The sequence below is a fragment of the Prionailurus viverrinus genome, chromosome D2, assembly GCF_022837055.1.
Source record: "Prionailurus viverrinus isolate Anna chromosome D2, UM_Priviv_1.0, whole genome shotgun sequence".
In the NCBI taxonomy this organism is placed as follows: Eukaryota; Metazoa; Chordata; class Mammalia; order Carnivora; family Felidae; genus Prionailurus; species Prionailurus viverrinus.
In genome coordinates, this window is record NC_062571.1 from 13645108 (window position 1) to 13659763 (window position 14656).

The window sequence follows — 14656 nt, forward strand, 5'->3', positions numbered from 1 at the left end:
TCTCTCTGCCCCTCCCCTGTTCATGCTCTGTCTCTCTCTGTCTCAAAAATAAATAGAAACGTAAAAAAAAAAAAAATAAAATAAAATAAAATTTGTTTTTAAAAATAAAGGAAAATGTATAATGGCGTCTGTCTTCCGTGTTTGTAAATGCGTGTGGCCAAATCCTCTCCAGACTTGTGGGCTTGACTCTGGGCGTTAGCAGAGCTCCGGACAGGTACAATTGGGGACCATCATGTGTCCCAGTATTTAGGAATATAAATCAGCCTACCAACGGTTAAATAAAGTATGCTCTGTCTTCTTACCTTTTTTTTTTTTTTTTTAATGTTTATTTATTTTTGAGAGAGAGAGAGTACACACTTGCATGAGCAGGGGAGGGGCAGGGGGAGGGTATAGAGGTTTCAAAGTAGGCTCTGTGCTGACAGCGTGCAACCGGCTTGGGATTCTCTCTCTCCCCCTCTCTGCCCCTTACCTGCGCTCTCTCTCTCTCTCTCTCTCTCTCGAAATAAATATAAATAAACTTAAAAAAAAAAAACCCACACATTCATAAGGACAACTGAAAAACGTGTAAAGCTGTGATTTGTACATGACCAAAGTTTGGCAGCTGTCCCAAAGCGGCTGCATTAACTATTACTGCACGTGCTTAAACGTTCCTTTGTTCTGTTTGAATGACTAACAAAATGAAGGCGCATAATTTGTAATTATTTCATGTTTATTTCCTTAAATTTTTGTCTTCGGCTCAGCGTGGTCACGAATTCTGTCATTGTGGCAAATGTGCTCACATAAGTTTGTTCTGTCGACGGCAGTGAGCTCAAGGACTTAAAAAATGTAAGTGTATTTAAAATATGCAACACGTGGGTGTGTTTCATAAAAAGTGTGAAGTACATGTAAAAATATCAAAATTAATTTTTCATATGTATTTTCAAAGAAAGTTACTTTCTCCTACAAAATATAAAAATTAAAACGGGAAAGGGAAAAATACAGATTATAATTAATAAATGTGGAAAATGGTATGACAAAATTATTTAAAGAAAACTGAATTTTAAGTTTAATTTTCTAAAAACTGAAATCTGATTAAATATTCATGCCGATCATGCTTCGTATTGCTGGCTTCCGACTCTCACCCAGTGGCTAACAGAAGGGATCCATATCATGCATCACACACGGACTGTTTAGACCCACACAGACACGGGGTTGAGGGTGACAGGAATTGTGAGGCGCATCATCACGTTTCTCAGCCGCCACGTTGGTGCAAATATCGTGGTAATTCCCCAGTAGCTACAGGACCAGGAGTTGAAGCCAGGAAATGGATGAGTAGTTCTCCTGGGAAGTGGAGGGTCGGAGGGGAAAGAGCTGACCGGTTAATTTGCTTGTGTTTTCTCTCCCCTGCATGTGTCTCCCGGTCAAATCCTCCCTGCGCTCTGGAATACCATCTTGCCTTGTATCTGCAGCCACAGTACGACCCACAGACCTTCATGTCTTGCAGGCGGTGAGTTTTTCTTTTTTCCCAAGGACATAGGACACAAGATACGGAGAAGCCATGGAGAAGCTGTTGCCTGGGGCCCGAGCTGTGTTGGGCACAGGAGTGGACATTAGGGTGATGAGTGAGGCTTTGCCAGCCCTGAGCACTGGATCCCCAGTGGCTGGGGGGGCCGTGTGAACATTAGCAACATTTTTGTTCTTGTGAGTGTGGGGCTGTCTAAGCCTCGGGTCTCAGGACAGGATCTTAACCCCCTCAGTCTACCGGGAGTGTTGACAGCACTCAAACACAGCAAGATCCCAGAAAGGGTTTCCAACTTGGCTGGTGGCTCTTCTTACCCTCTGGTGGCTCTGCCCTGCTCACTTCTGGGGGGTGGGAGGTTCTGGACAGGGCACTTTCTGGAGGCCTGGCCTGCTTCATGGCTCATTTCTATCCTGGTTGCTTCCTGGAGTAGTGCGGCATTAGAGTTGAAGTCAAGGTTGTACAGTCGGCCGGGAATAAAAGTATCCTTTGTGGTTTGCATGAAGTTGCATGATGGGTAGGCCTTGGACAGAGGCACGCTTTCTTTCTGGGATGCTTCTACCCTGCTATCGCAGGGCTGGGCTGCACCCCGCGGGCTTCCTGACTGCAGCAGGGCATCTGCTCTCACCCCACGTTAGACCCTCATCCCCAGGTTAGCCTAGCTCCAGCCAATAGTGGGAAGGGGGGTGCTCTGTGCCGATTCCCGATGGTGCTTCTGTGGTGGAATTCACAGGTATGGTTACGGTTCTGTGTTGTCATCTCTCTAGCTGTCGGTTGCAAAGCTGAACCGGAATATTCTGTGTGCAAGCAAAAAATAAATATTGTATTTCAATATTACGTTCCACTGAAATACAGGGAGATAATTGCGGGACTCCAGTCAGGGCTGTTGGTATTTATCAGGTGCTTTACTGTAGCCGTAGGTCTGGCAGGGCAGACAGGCTGGACATGAAGGGTTAACCAGCCAGCTGGGCACTACAGTGAGAAGGTGACAGGCCAGGCATTTTTAAACCATTAGGGCCTCTTTTCACACTCAGAAACCCGCTCCGTGGGTCTTCATCCAGACTGTGTCTGAGGCACGGCTGACCTGGCTTTCACCTTCTGTGCCCTTAACCTGGCTTCCCATTTACTGTCACTTCATTCCCCCCAGATCCTGAGCTCTATCCACCCGATAACTTCACCTGGACTCCGGATTCCTTCTCCTGGCTGATGATAGTTGTCCTGGGAGCTTCCCTGCCTCCCTCAATCCCCGAGAATACAAAGCAAAAGATACGGAGAAGGGGTTTGAAATTCTCGTTCCTGAGGGTCTGACAGGTTGAGACAGACATTCCCACCTAGAGAGAGAGCATATGGGCAAAGTTAAAAAAAAAAAAAAGGTGAATGCAGGGGCACCTGGGAGACTCAGTCAGTTGAGCGTCCAACTCTTGGTCTCAGTTCAGGTCATGATCCCAGGGTTGTGGGTTCGAGCCCTGTGTCAGCCTCTGCACCGACAGCATGGAGTCTGTTTGAGATTCTTTCTCTCTCTGCTCCTTTCCTGCTCTTTCTCTTCCTCTCTCTCTCTCTCTCTGTCTCTAAAGTAAAAAAAAGAAAAGAAAAGAAAGAAATAACGAAGGCGGGAGTAGATGGCAAGGCCCACACAACATTTCTGGTGGGTGTCCGTGTAACAGAGGCTTACCAGGGAGAGCCATGATGCTCTCAGGTCAGGATGCCATGACCAGCCTTGCCGGGCCCTGCTGGCCCCAGTCCCTCCGATCACCTGGCAGCCTCACGCTTTGAGAAGGTCCCAAGGCTCTCACGATGAAAACGCGTGACCGTAACAACTCCTGCGATTCATGTGTCTCCTCCGTAGACTGAGCTCTGTGCCTGGTGACATTAGGTGCGTCTAACGCCACACTGAGAATAGATTAAGTCGAACGGTCGTGCAGTCCTTTGCAAGGATACCCCGTTTCTGTGGTGTCGCAGATGTTTTGGTTGGGTCTCATTTTTAAGCGGCCTTAGCCAAAAACATCTTCTTGCAGAACAGCCGACTCACTTCAGTATTTCACTTTGGACAGTTGCTTGACTTCGTTTAGCACCCCGTGCCGGAGCCCGGTCTCCCCAGGCCCCGCACGCTTCCCTTCCGTTAGCGTCAGCGGGAGCCTCGTCAGACAGATTGAGGCCAAGGGAAGGTGGGCCCCGACGGCTGCACTGTGGGGGCAGCGAGCCTCGCAGAGCAGAAAGCTGGCGCACGGGGAGAGCCGTCAATGATGCCTTGCGAGCCATATGCCGCCTTAGATTGTATTTACATTGAGACATACAACAGCTTGTTATCAAACAAGGCAAGACACAATACTCAGCGGTAGGAGACCGCAGCCACAGTGAGCCTCAGAGTCTGCTCCCCCCACCTGCTGTTGCCTGGGCGTTTAAGCTGGCAGAAATCCTGATCAGGTCAGTGTAGGGAAATGTGACAATGTCTGTGTTGGGCGCCGATGGACGGACGTAGGGAGGCTCTCCCTACACTCCGAAGCACGGAGGTATTTGCATTTCTGCTGCCTGGCTTGATGATTCCTCCAGGAGCTGGTTGATGTCCTCAGGCCTACCCCGGTGTACCCTCAAGGGCTTTTCTGGTTAAGGGCCTTCCAAAGACGCAGTCCTGGAGGGGGGCCGCCTCGAGACCCATCTGTGAAAATATGCGGCTGAGACAGTGCAGCGGAAGCTGACTTGGAGCCCAGCGGATGTCTGTGCAGGGCCTGGCCGGCTCCTTTCGGGGGGTCGGGTGGGGGGGTGGGCCGCCACCCAGTGGGAACCTGACGACACAATGCACAGTTGTGTTGGCGGTTGGGGCACAGGCGTGGTTCTGCATTGTTGCTCCGCCTGGATCAGTGTTTTGTGACGGTGGGGGGCTCTCTCCTGTTACAAGTTGTGCAGAGCTGATTCCACCGAGGTCAGCTCAGATTCCACCGAGGCCCAGGGGAGAGAGAGGAAAGCCCCCTGTCTCGGCTGGAAGGCAGACAGGGAGAGGACATAAAGAGGGAGTCCCTTTGCCCGTGGCCTGGCCTCACCGACCTACAATCCACACGGATTCGGTGAGAGCTCCCATCTCACTAAACTCCCACTGACAGGAAGGTGTCGGGATGTTCTCACATGTTAGGGGAGAACCTTTTGGGGGAGAAGGTGATGTTGGAAATTCAGGCTAGAGACTCCATAGAGAGCTTTTCTGGAATTCCTTAATGGGCGGAGCCTCACTTTTAGGCTGGTTATCCCTGGGAACCAAAGAACTTGGCCGAAGTCTGATGAGTTTAGTGCAGTTATCTAATGAAGGAGCCAGACTCCAGGGATTTTTAGGACCCACTTTGCACCTGAGATCCTGCGTGTCAGTCAGGGGGTGAGTGCAAGCTCTGTCTCCTTGGACACCTGAGTTTAAGCCCCATCTGCCAGTTTTTTCGCTTGCTGTGTGGCCTGGGGCAAGTCACTTAACCTCTCTGCACCTCCGTCTCCTTAGCCCTAAAACGGACAGTTGGTACGAGAAGTCGTCTGGTTCACAGTAGATGCTCAGTAAATGGTGGTTGTGCTCCCTCCCTCTCCTTCTCTGAGTTGGCAAAGGCACATGGGCAACACGGTCCCTTCTCTCAAGTGCACTCAACCACGGACCCAAGCGTCCTTCCCATCCCAGCAGGAGAGGATCTTCAGAGATAGTGTAATTCAGATGGAAGGCACCGTGTCTCTCCAAGGATAGGTGTTCTCTCTCTACTGGGCCAGCTGAGAGTCCACGTCCTCTGTTGGTGCCCGTGACCCTCACACCCTCCTCGGGGGGCTGACTCGTTTGCAGGTGGCCGAGCAGGGTGGTCTCTAGGCTTGCCTGGCACACGGCTTTGTCAGGTGCCCATCATCACGCCCGATGCCCCTGCTTGGCATGTACCTTCCTCCCGCCCCCGCCCCCCTCCAGTGCCAGCCCCCGGTTCACCAGACAGGCAGTGGAAGAAGGTGGAGAGAAAGAGAGTTTCCAGTCTCCCTGACCTCGGTTAAAATCTCCACTCTGCTGGTGGTTAGCTGTGCAACGTTAGGCATGTCCCTGAACTCCCGAGTCCCAGAATCCTAGTCTGCAAAGCAGGATATTAATTCCTTCTTGGCAGGAGTGTTGTAAATATCAAAGGCAGCGAAGTATCTGGCACACGGGAGGCATTTGATAATAATATCCTTGTTATTCAGAGCAACGTTCTCATGCCCTTAAATCATTCTCTTTAAATAAAGAGAACAGCGGTTCCCAAAGTGTGGCTCCTGGGACAGCGGCCTCAGCAGCTCCTCTGGGGCTTAGGAGATGTGGATCCCGGGCCCCACCCAGGACTACTGATTCAGAAGCCCTGGGGGCAGCCTCCACAATCTGTTTTCACACAGCCTCCAGGGGATTCCGAATGCACCATGGAGCTGGAGAACCTCTGAATTGGAAATATTTTTCAAAACCTCACCGCTCAAGGTCAATTCTTTTGCTTGTTCCCGGATGTGATTTGGGAGGGTTTCCAAACTCAAGGGCCACGGAGGCTGGTGCAGATACCTGTGGCCTGGGGCTGTGTAAACGGCCTGCCTGAATGCAAGAGAAGGCTCCAGAACCCTTGAGCTGGGCCTCCTCCTGCTCCGACAAGGGCCTTTGATCAGTGTTCCCGACCTGGCTTACTACCACCCCCTCCCGCGACCAGGAGGGCCGTTCTTTCTTCCCTGGGAGCAGAAGGGTGTAATGCAGACCCCGTGCTGAGCTGTGCTCCAGCCCACGCGAAGGTACTTCCTCCTTGCAGGGCAAGGCCTGGCCAGGGCCTTGCGGACATCTACGCCCGTGATTACCCAGGTATGCGGTGGCAAGGTACTTCTTGAAGGGACGCTGCCAACGCGGCCAGACCAGCGCTTTGCCTGAGCCCAGACGGTGTTATTAGTACCGTATGGCGGCTCTAATTTTAGGGGAAGCCTGATGCCTTGGTGTTGTCGTATTCTGTCAAGCAGTCTTCCAAAGGATGTGCTCATTTCTTTCATGTGGTTTCTTCACCCGCTCACCGAATTATTGAATGGGGCCACATCCAAGCAACTAACGCAAATAGCCCTTGACTCCGTTCCATGACCCGCCATGGTTCCTGGGGGCCTCCGAGGTGCCGGGGACTGCGCAAGGGGCCACGAAGCGTTTGGCGTCTGGGACGGCTTCGGTTCTGAGAACAGAGCGTTGCCAACAGCTGCGCAGAGTCCTTCAAGGCCCCGGATCTTCGGTGTCATAAATGGACGCGGCCCCAGTGTGAGCTCTCCACGTTTCACTTCTCTTTGCTGACGTGGTGTGGCCTTGCGGTGAGGCGGATCCGGGTTCGATTCTGGCCCTGCCACTCACTAGCTGTGTGACCTGGGGAAAGTTACTTAGCATCTCTGAGCCTCAGTGCCCTTATCTCTCCAGTCGGTCAGAACCCTTGCAGGGCTGTTGGGGATAGGCAAGAGATCTCTAGGGAAGGTGCCTTGGAAAAGGCGATCCATCTCATCCTATGGCAATGTGACTTGGAAGGCACTGTTTCAAAATCTGAGCGGAAGGAAGAAAGAAGGCTTGCGGAAGTAGAAAGCAGAGGTCCTTCCAGGAATGTCTGGGTTTCCTGTTTCATTGTCCTTCACTATGTGTTCCTCTGGTGAGTCCCCTAGGGTGCTCCTTCTGGACACCGGCTGAGGGACGTGTGCCCAGAACCGGGCCCTTGAGCCGTGGTCCAGCCTGTCAGCCGACCCATGGGGCTGACTCAGGACACTGTCGCACTTGGCTGCCTGTTTTCCTCTTCGAGACATTTGTCTGGAACCACTTGACTGGCTAGCGGAGCAGAGGGTTCGAAGAACTGGTTCTTGACTTTTTACCGCGACCTCATAGTCAGGTCGCCTGAGCCCTGTGGGGAGGACAGAACTCTCCAGAGGAAAGGACAGGTGAGACAATGTCTAGAGAGTTCTACGCAGGAGGAAGGTGCCGGAACACAGCTGCGCTGCGGGGGGCTGGGGGCTCCCACACAGGACTGGCCTGGGGCGGGGGGGGGGGTGGCGCTGGGTTATCCCCTGGGGTGCTCAGCGAATCAGGTGTTTTGAATGCAGAGTTAGTAATCAGTAAACTCATCCAGACAGGCTGGTTTTAACTAGGAAGCAGAACAGGAGCAAACACGTGTAAAACCTTTTGGATTCTTTTCAGCATGCGGACAGTTTTTAAAACTTTCGTGGACGCTTTCTGTGCATGATTTTTATTGTGGTAAAATACACTTAACATCAGATGTACCATTTGAACCATTTTTTAAAAAGCTTTTTTTTTTAACATTTATTTTTGAGAGACAGAGAGCAAGCGGGGGAGGGGCAGACAGGGAGGGAGGCACAGAATCCGCAGCAGGCTCCAGGCTCCGAGCTGTCAGCACAGAGCCCGACATGGGGCCCGAACCCACACACCGTGAGATCGTGACTTGAGTCGAAGTCAGACGCTTAACCAACTAGGCTTCCCGGGAGCCCCTTATCTGAACCATTTTGAAGCGTGCAGTTCAGTGGCCTCAGGGGCATTCATATTGCTGTGCTGCTATTACCCACTCCATCTCCAGAACTTTCTCATCTTCCCAAACTGAAAACTCTGCCCCCATGAACTACTAACCCCCCGCCTGCCTCCTTCCAACCCCTGGTAAGCACCACTTACTCCACTGAAACTTTTGTAGAAACCAAAGGAGGCTTCTAGAAGATAATAGAAGGTGCTTCAAATATCCACTTCCTTCAATAGTATATTTAAGAACTCTGTCTTCTTGGGGCATCTGGGTGGCTCAGTTGGTTAAGCGTCCAACTTCGGCTCTGGTCATTATCTTGTGGATCTTTTCAAGCCCCGAGGAGCCTGGAGCCTGCTTTGGATTCTGTGTCTCCCTCTCTCTCTGCCCCTGCCCCACTCATGCTCTGTCTCTCTCACTCTCAAAAATGAATAAACATTAAAAAATAATAATAATAAGAGTCCTTTTTTAAAAAAATTTTTAGGGGCGCCTGGGTGGCGCAGTCGGTTAAGCGTCCGACTTCAGCCAGGTCACGATCTCGCGGTCCGTGAGTTCGAGCCCCGCGTCAGGCTCTGGGCTGATGGCTCGGAGCCTGGAGCCTGTTTCCAGTTCTGTGTCTCCCTCTCTCTCTGCCCCTCCCCCGTTCATGCTCTGTCTCTCTCTGTCCCAAAAATAAAAAAAAAATAAATAAATAAAAACGTTGAAAAAAAAAATTAAAAAAAAATTTTTTTAAATGTTTATTTTTAAAGGAGAGAGAGACAGAGCATGAGTGGGGGAGGGGCAGAGAGCGAGGGAGACACGGAATCCGAAGCAGGCTCCAGGCTCTGAGCTGTCAGCCCAGAGCCCGACGCGGGGCTCGAATTCACGGATCGCGAGATCACGACCGGAGCCGAAGTCGGTGGCGTAACCGACTGAGCCACCCAGGTGCCCCGAACTCTGTCTTCTTAACATAGGAACTCCGATCCCTCAGACGCAGGCACAAAACAAAGGCTTGAACATTCGTGGAAGTGTTTTGCCCCCCTCGGAACAACCGTGGATGCCTTTTGCTTTGCTCTTGCTGAAAAGAGCAGTGGGCTGTTTATAAAAGAACACTTGCGAAGAAGAAAGACTTGGAACGGACCACCATCTTCCTGAGTTGTCGACAGCTGTTATTCAGTGGAAATCTCAGTGGAAACCAAAGAAATATCGAAGCATTGTTTCAGCGTGAACATTTGAAGTGGCTGCCTTCCAAAGCTTGGCTGGTTTAGGTACCTGGGATCTGCGGCCAAAGCCTCCCGCACCGTCTTGATTTCTCCCCTATAGCTATTGTTGACGCAGCTGTGGAAAAGTCTGGTGTGCATCCTGAATCTGCGATCGCCTCCACTGGCGGGGAGTCACAGCTTTCTAGGCTATGTCACCGTCTCTTCCACGATCGTTGGCCTCTCTGCGTGCAGGCGTTCGGGGTCTTGAGGAAAAGCCAGCTTTTCCATTGTTGGGAAGGTTGGCAAGGCTTTCTCAGAATCCCAGGGGGTGTGGTGGCCAACGTGGATTTCGGTGGAAAACCCCCACAGTAGGAAGGTAGGAGGAATCTGGGGCATCTAAGAGAAGCTGACGGACCCCTCCCCGTCCCCCCACCCAGCCCTGCATATCATTGGTTTTCTTTTCTTTTTAAATATGTGACGGGGGCACCTGGGTGGCTCAGTCGGTTGAGCGTCTGACTTCGGCTCAGGTCACGATCTCATAGTTCATGAGTTCAAGCCCCGCGTCGGCCTCTGTGCTGACAGCTCAGAGCCTGGAGCCCGCTTCGGATTCTGTGTCCCCCTCTCTCTGTGCCCCTCCCCTGCTCATGCTCTCCCTGCCTCTCAAGAATAAATAAAAATAAAAGTTGTGGCGTGCGACTTGGCCTCTTGGAGCCCTGGGCACCATGTCACGGACCTGCTCACCTAGCCTGGATGCTGACTCACCGTGTGCCCTGCTGAGTCATTTCATGTTTGGTTTTGTATTGTTTTTCCCACCAATAAAATGGGGATCATAACACCCATCCCGGTTTTAAGACTCAGAGGAGAAAACATATGTGAAAGTGATTAGAAAGTCATAAAGCGCTTTCCAGGCGAGGTGTGGCGGGCCTTTCGGGGAGTGGGGTGTGGGTTGGGGGTGCCGAGCCCCTCGGCCCTCTGGCTGTACCTGCCTCCCGCAGGTGTTCTCATTGCCCAAGCCGGCCAGGACGAATGACACCACGAGCGGGGAAGCGCCGTGAGGGAGGCGGGCGGCGAGGGCCCCACGGCATTATTGAGAGGACTCAACACGCGTCCTGGGTGAAGGGCTCCGGTAATATTCTCACTGCAGTCATCCGCTTCAAATGCCGCTTCCTCCAGGATGTCCTCCCTCTTCAGTCCATGGAGGCAGCCTCCCAGGGGCAAGGACATCATCGTGTTAGATGTTACCTCTCGGCTTCCTGATTTGTTGCCGTCGTCGGGTGTGTAATCTTTGCAAGCCCTTTTCACCTGGGCTTTATCACGAAACTCCTTGATCACAGTCACGTGCTCAAACCCAGCAACCTTGGGGCTGAGTTCTTTGAGCCCATGTTTACTTACGTCACCACACTGAGCCATGGGTGTATAGCATTGGGACAAGGACATTTGACCAAGTGGTTTGGATGTGGAATCTGGGGTGGGTGAGCGGCATGTAATTCTGTGTTTAAGTAAGCATGTTTACACAGAGACTTTTGTCCTGTAGATACTGGTTTCATGACATACCTGAGGGTCGCTGTGCAGAAGCGTCGGGCCAGCCTGGAGTGATCTCGTCTCAGAAGGCACGAGGCTGGGGCCTAGGAGTCCTGGGTACCCAGGGGAGAGGGGCCGCCGTCTGGGTAAGGGTGGGCCGGCCTAGGCTGTGGGTCCCTCTCCTGGGCAAGGGAAGGCCATGGCGCAAGGAAAATTCTGAAACACCAAGAGGAGGCTTGGGGCTGACTGTGGACCTAAGGAAGATATGGGAAAGAGCTTGGCAACTGGCTGAGAGGGTTCTGGAGGCATTAGCTGGGGCCACTGTGTGTGTGTGTGTGTGTGTGTGTGTGTGTGTGTGATTGGGGTGGGTAGGGGCAGGGAGGGAGGAAGGGAGCCTTGTACTCAGGACAGTAGCAGGACCCACGGTCCCCAGGAGACGGTTGGGAGAGAACCAGTTTGGGCAGATGTCAGCCGGAGTGTGAGGATGTGGTTATAGGGTCCTTGAAACCTGTGGAGCTCACTCCCCCTTCTGATGCTCAGGCCCCCCCTTTAAAATGGCCCAAATGAATAGTCAGAGACCCCGTGTCTGGTACTCCTAGGGACAGGATAGCCCTATTGGATCCATTCTTTGTTTTTTCCACTGGATTCTGTTCGAGGCACAACTTACGCACAATAAAACGTGCACATACGCACAGCTCCGTAAATGCACAGCTCAGTACACAGTCCTGTTCGCATCCACCCACAGAACCACCTCCCAGATCAAGATGGAGAGTATTTTCACCAAGCCAGCCAGTTTCTTCATACTCCTTTCCCGGAAGCAACCCCACTACCCACCCGAGGGCCATTACTTCTCTGCCTCTGATCACCTTAGATTAGTTCCGCCTGTTTTTGAAATCTGCGTAACCGGGATCATTTGTCACCTCGTTTGTGCCCAGCTGGAGTATCCGCTCAGACGGCCCAGCCCCTCACTTCGTTGAGCCTCCTCTGGGGTGCACGCCTCTGCTCCACCCCCGTCTCAACTCCCTTCCCAGGGAGTCTGTTTCCTGGCAACCCCCCCCCCCCCCCCAGCCCTGCCCTTCATCCCCCGCCGCGCCCAGTCCTTGCTCACCTCCATGGTGGAAGGTGTGCCATGACCCCTGGGAGAGCTCAGCGTTGATGCGCTGCTGATGGCGACCCCCTGCCGAGCGGGGCTGCAAGGGCAGAGGGAGTCGGCTCTTCTTAGCTCCGTAAAGGGGAAGGCTGTGGCCTGCGGTTTGGAGAGGCAGGCTGGCGATGAACTTGAACACGAGCTCTTTGACCTTGAGAAAGTCGTTCGACCTTTCTGGGCCTTAGTTTCCTCTTTCCCAAAATGAAGGAGGCATTAGAGGCTCTTTGAAGCTCCTTGTGGGGGGTGCCTGGGGGGCTCAGTCGGTTGAGCCTCTGACTCTTGGTTTCGGCTCAGGTCGTGATCTCATAGTTCGTGGGATCGAGCCCCGGGTTGGGCTCTGTGCTGACAGTGCAGAGCCTGCTTGGGATTCTCTCTCTCTATCTCGTGCTCTCTCTCTCCCTCTCTCTCTCTCTCTCTCTCAAAAATAAATAAGTAAACCTAAAAAACAATAAAGTTCCTTAGTCCATGATCCAAGAATCCAGAGTGCATGATTCTGAATCTTCCCTACATGGGTTCGTCCATACATCTTCTGTGGGTATGTGGTTCCCAAGTGAAGCTTCAACGGAACACGCATGCGTGTGTGTGTGTGTGTGTGCGCGCCCCATCTTGCAGTTCAATATTCCTGCAGACCTAATTCGTTTTATACCCTGGGTTTGAAAAAAGCCATCCCAACAGCAGGGATTCTAGCCCGGTGGACGGCTGGCCTCCTTGTACTGATTGATGAGGGGCTTTTTTTTCTCCCAGCTGACCTCGGGGGCTTGCCCCTACCCTCAGGCAAAGGGCTATGTGGTGGTCCTATCTATAGAAGTTTCCAGAAATGGATGAAAGGACAGTTCTGTTCGGAGAGTATTTTGATGTCTTGGTTCAGCAGTCTTAGAAGGTCTTTAGGCTCCAAAAAAAAATCTGTATTTTGGGATTCAGTTCAAAATGGGGCTCTCGGGTTCCCTGGTGAGGCTGTCTAAGGGGGGATTCAACCATCAGCGGCGGGCCAGCTCCTGGGCTGCCGGGCTCAGCTTCCCATCTGTGAAATGGGCGAACACTCCTTGTTTTATCTGGCAGGATTGTTGTCAGCATCTGACACAATAGCCCGGAGACAATAGATACACAGCCCGGAGAAAAGGCATCGTTCCAGTGAGTCTTAGGTGTAGGCCAGTACACCTTGGGTTTGGTCAAGTGTTCAGCTGGATAGCAAACTGACTCTGGTTTTCGTGTCCTTGTTCGATCAGAGCCCAGGGCCTTCAGAGGGTTCCTTCAGTTCTTCTCCCGACCTTTCTGCCTTTTCTTATCTCTGCTCTTCTTCCCCTGTACACGTGAGCTTTTATTGCTACCAGCTGGCTTGGGATATTTAGAAGCGTGGTGTATTATAGCTAGGTAAGGACTTAGATTGCTTCCGTGAGAGCAGCCCAGAGGGGCTGAATCGCCTGCCCCAGGCCCCTGGACCGCGGGCCTCTGATTCGCCTTTGCATTAGCTCTTTCAGTCTGCTGCCTCTGACCGCTCTAACTCGTTTAAGTGGGTTGGCTTTGTCTTCGGCTCTTTGAGGACCCGGGCTAAGCCTCACACAGGTACTCAATGTTTATCTTTGATCAGATTGGACAGTTAATAAATATTTGTTTCAGTTAATGGAAGTCTGAAGGAATAGATACATCGTGCAGCGTGTTCTTGCCTGAGAATTATTTGTGACTACGCCTAGCCTTGGTCCCAAGGTATGGAAACCTCTTAACACCCACCCCCTCTTTCCTGGCGGTGCCTTCTGCCCTTATTTGTAGCTGAGATGGTCACGGCCAATGTGCAGTGGAGGCGAAGGGGTTAATCTCTGTCCCTCAGTCTTCTTCCTTTGCCTCTTGCGCTCCGAACATCCTTGAAACGTTACCTGCAAGTTACTGGAGCTTTAAATCGAAATGTCAACCCTCTCTCCGTTCCCACTTACTGCACCGGCCCTCGCAGGACACAATGTGCTGCTTTAACAGGGGGTGACATCCTTCCTAATACGTCTTCTGTGGGTGACTTCTCCCGTGTGGCATCTGCTGCACGGACAACGGGCTCGCGGATAATAAGCGCTCGGATCTCACCCTTCCATTATGTCATTTGCTTCTCAGCTTCTGAAACTCAGAACCGAGACATAAGCCCAACGTGAGGGGAGTTTTTCTGAGTTCAGCATGACCTCCAGGTTCTTGGTGAACATACGGAGGCCCAGGGGCCTCATGGCGCTGGGTCATTGGCTGAAGCCGAAGCCAACAGCATTTCTGTGGAGGAGGTAGGGCTGTGGGTGACATCCTCTTTCCGGAAGACTGAATTCTGGGGGACCCCTTTCTGTTTCCAGCATGGGGTTGTGTCTGCACTGCTCAGCTGCTTCTGTGCGAGCTGATCAGCTTAGCCCGACAGCTCTTGGCGTTGGACAGGAAGGTGGTGTTTTGGGACCCGCTTCCCAGCTCAGCCTGCAGCTGCAAGGCACCAAATGGCCAGGTTCGTTCATAATTTGAGCCCAGTTAACTCTGTCTTCATAGATCCGGGTTCGACATGGTAGTGTTCGTTTGCTTAAAATAGAGACACAATCCCGAACCCGGAGGAAACTGACAAGGGCTATTTCACGGCCTCCTTTAAACGATCTGGGGTTGCCCTTCAGATAGCGAGGTAATTTATAAGCGTTCCCCCTAAACTTGTTTCCAGAAACAGTGGAGCGTTTTCATGGTCACGGTTCAGATGTGGCACTTTCCCCCACAGAGGAACGATCTAACAACTTCTCTGGCTCTCTGAGGTCCCCTCCCTGGACTGGAAGGGGCCTCGTCTCCAGGAACAGTAATAACATCGAACATT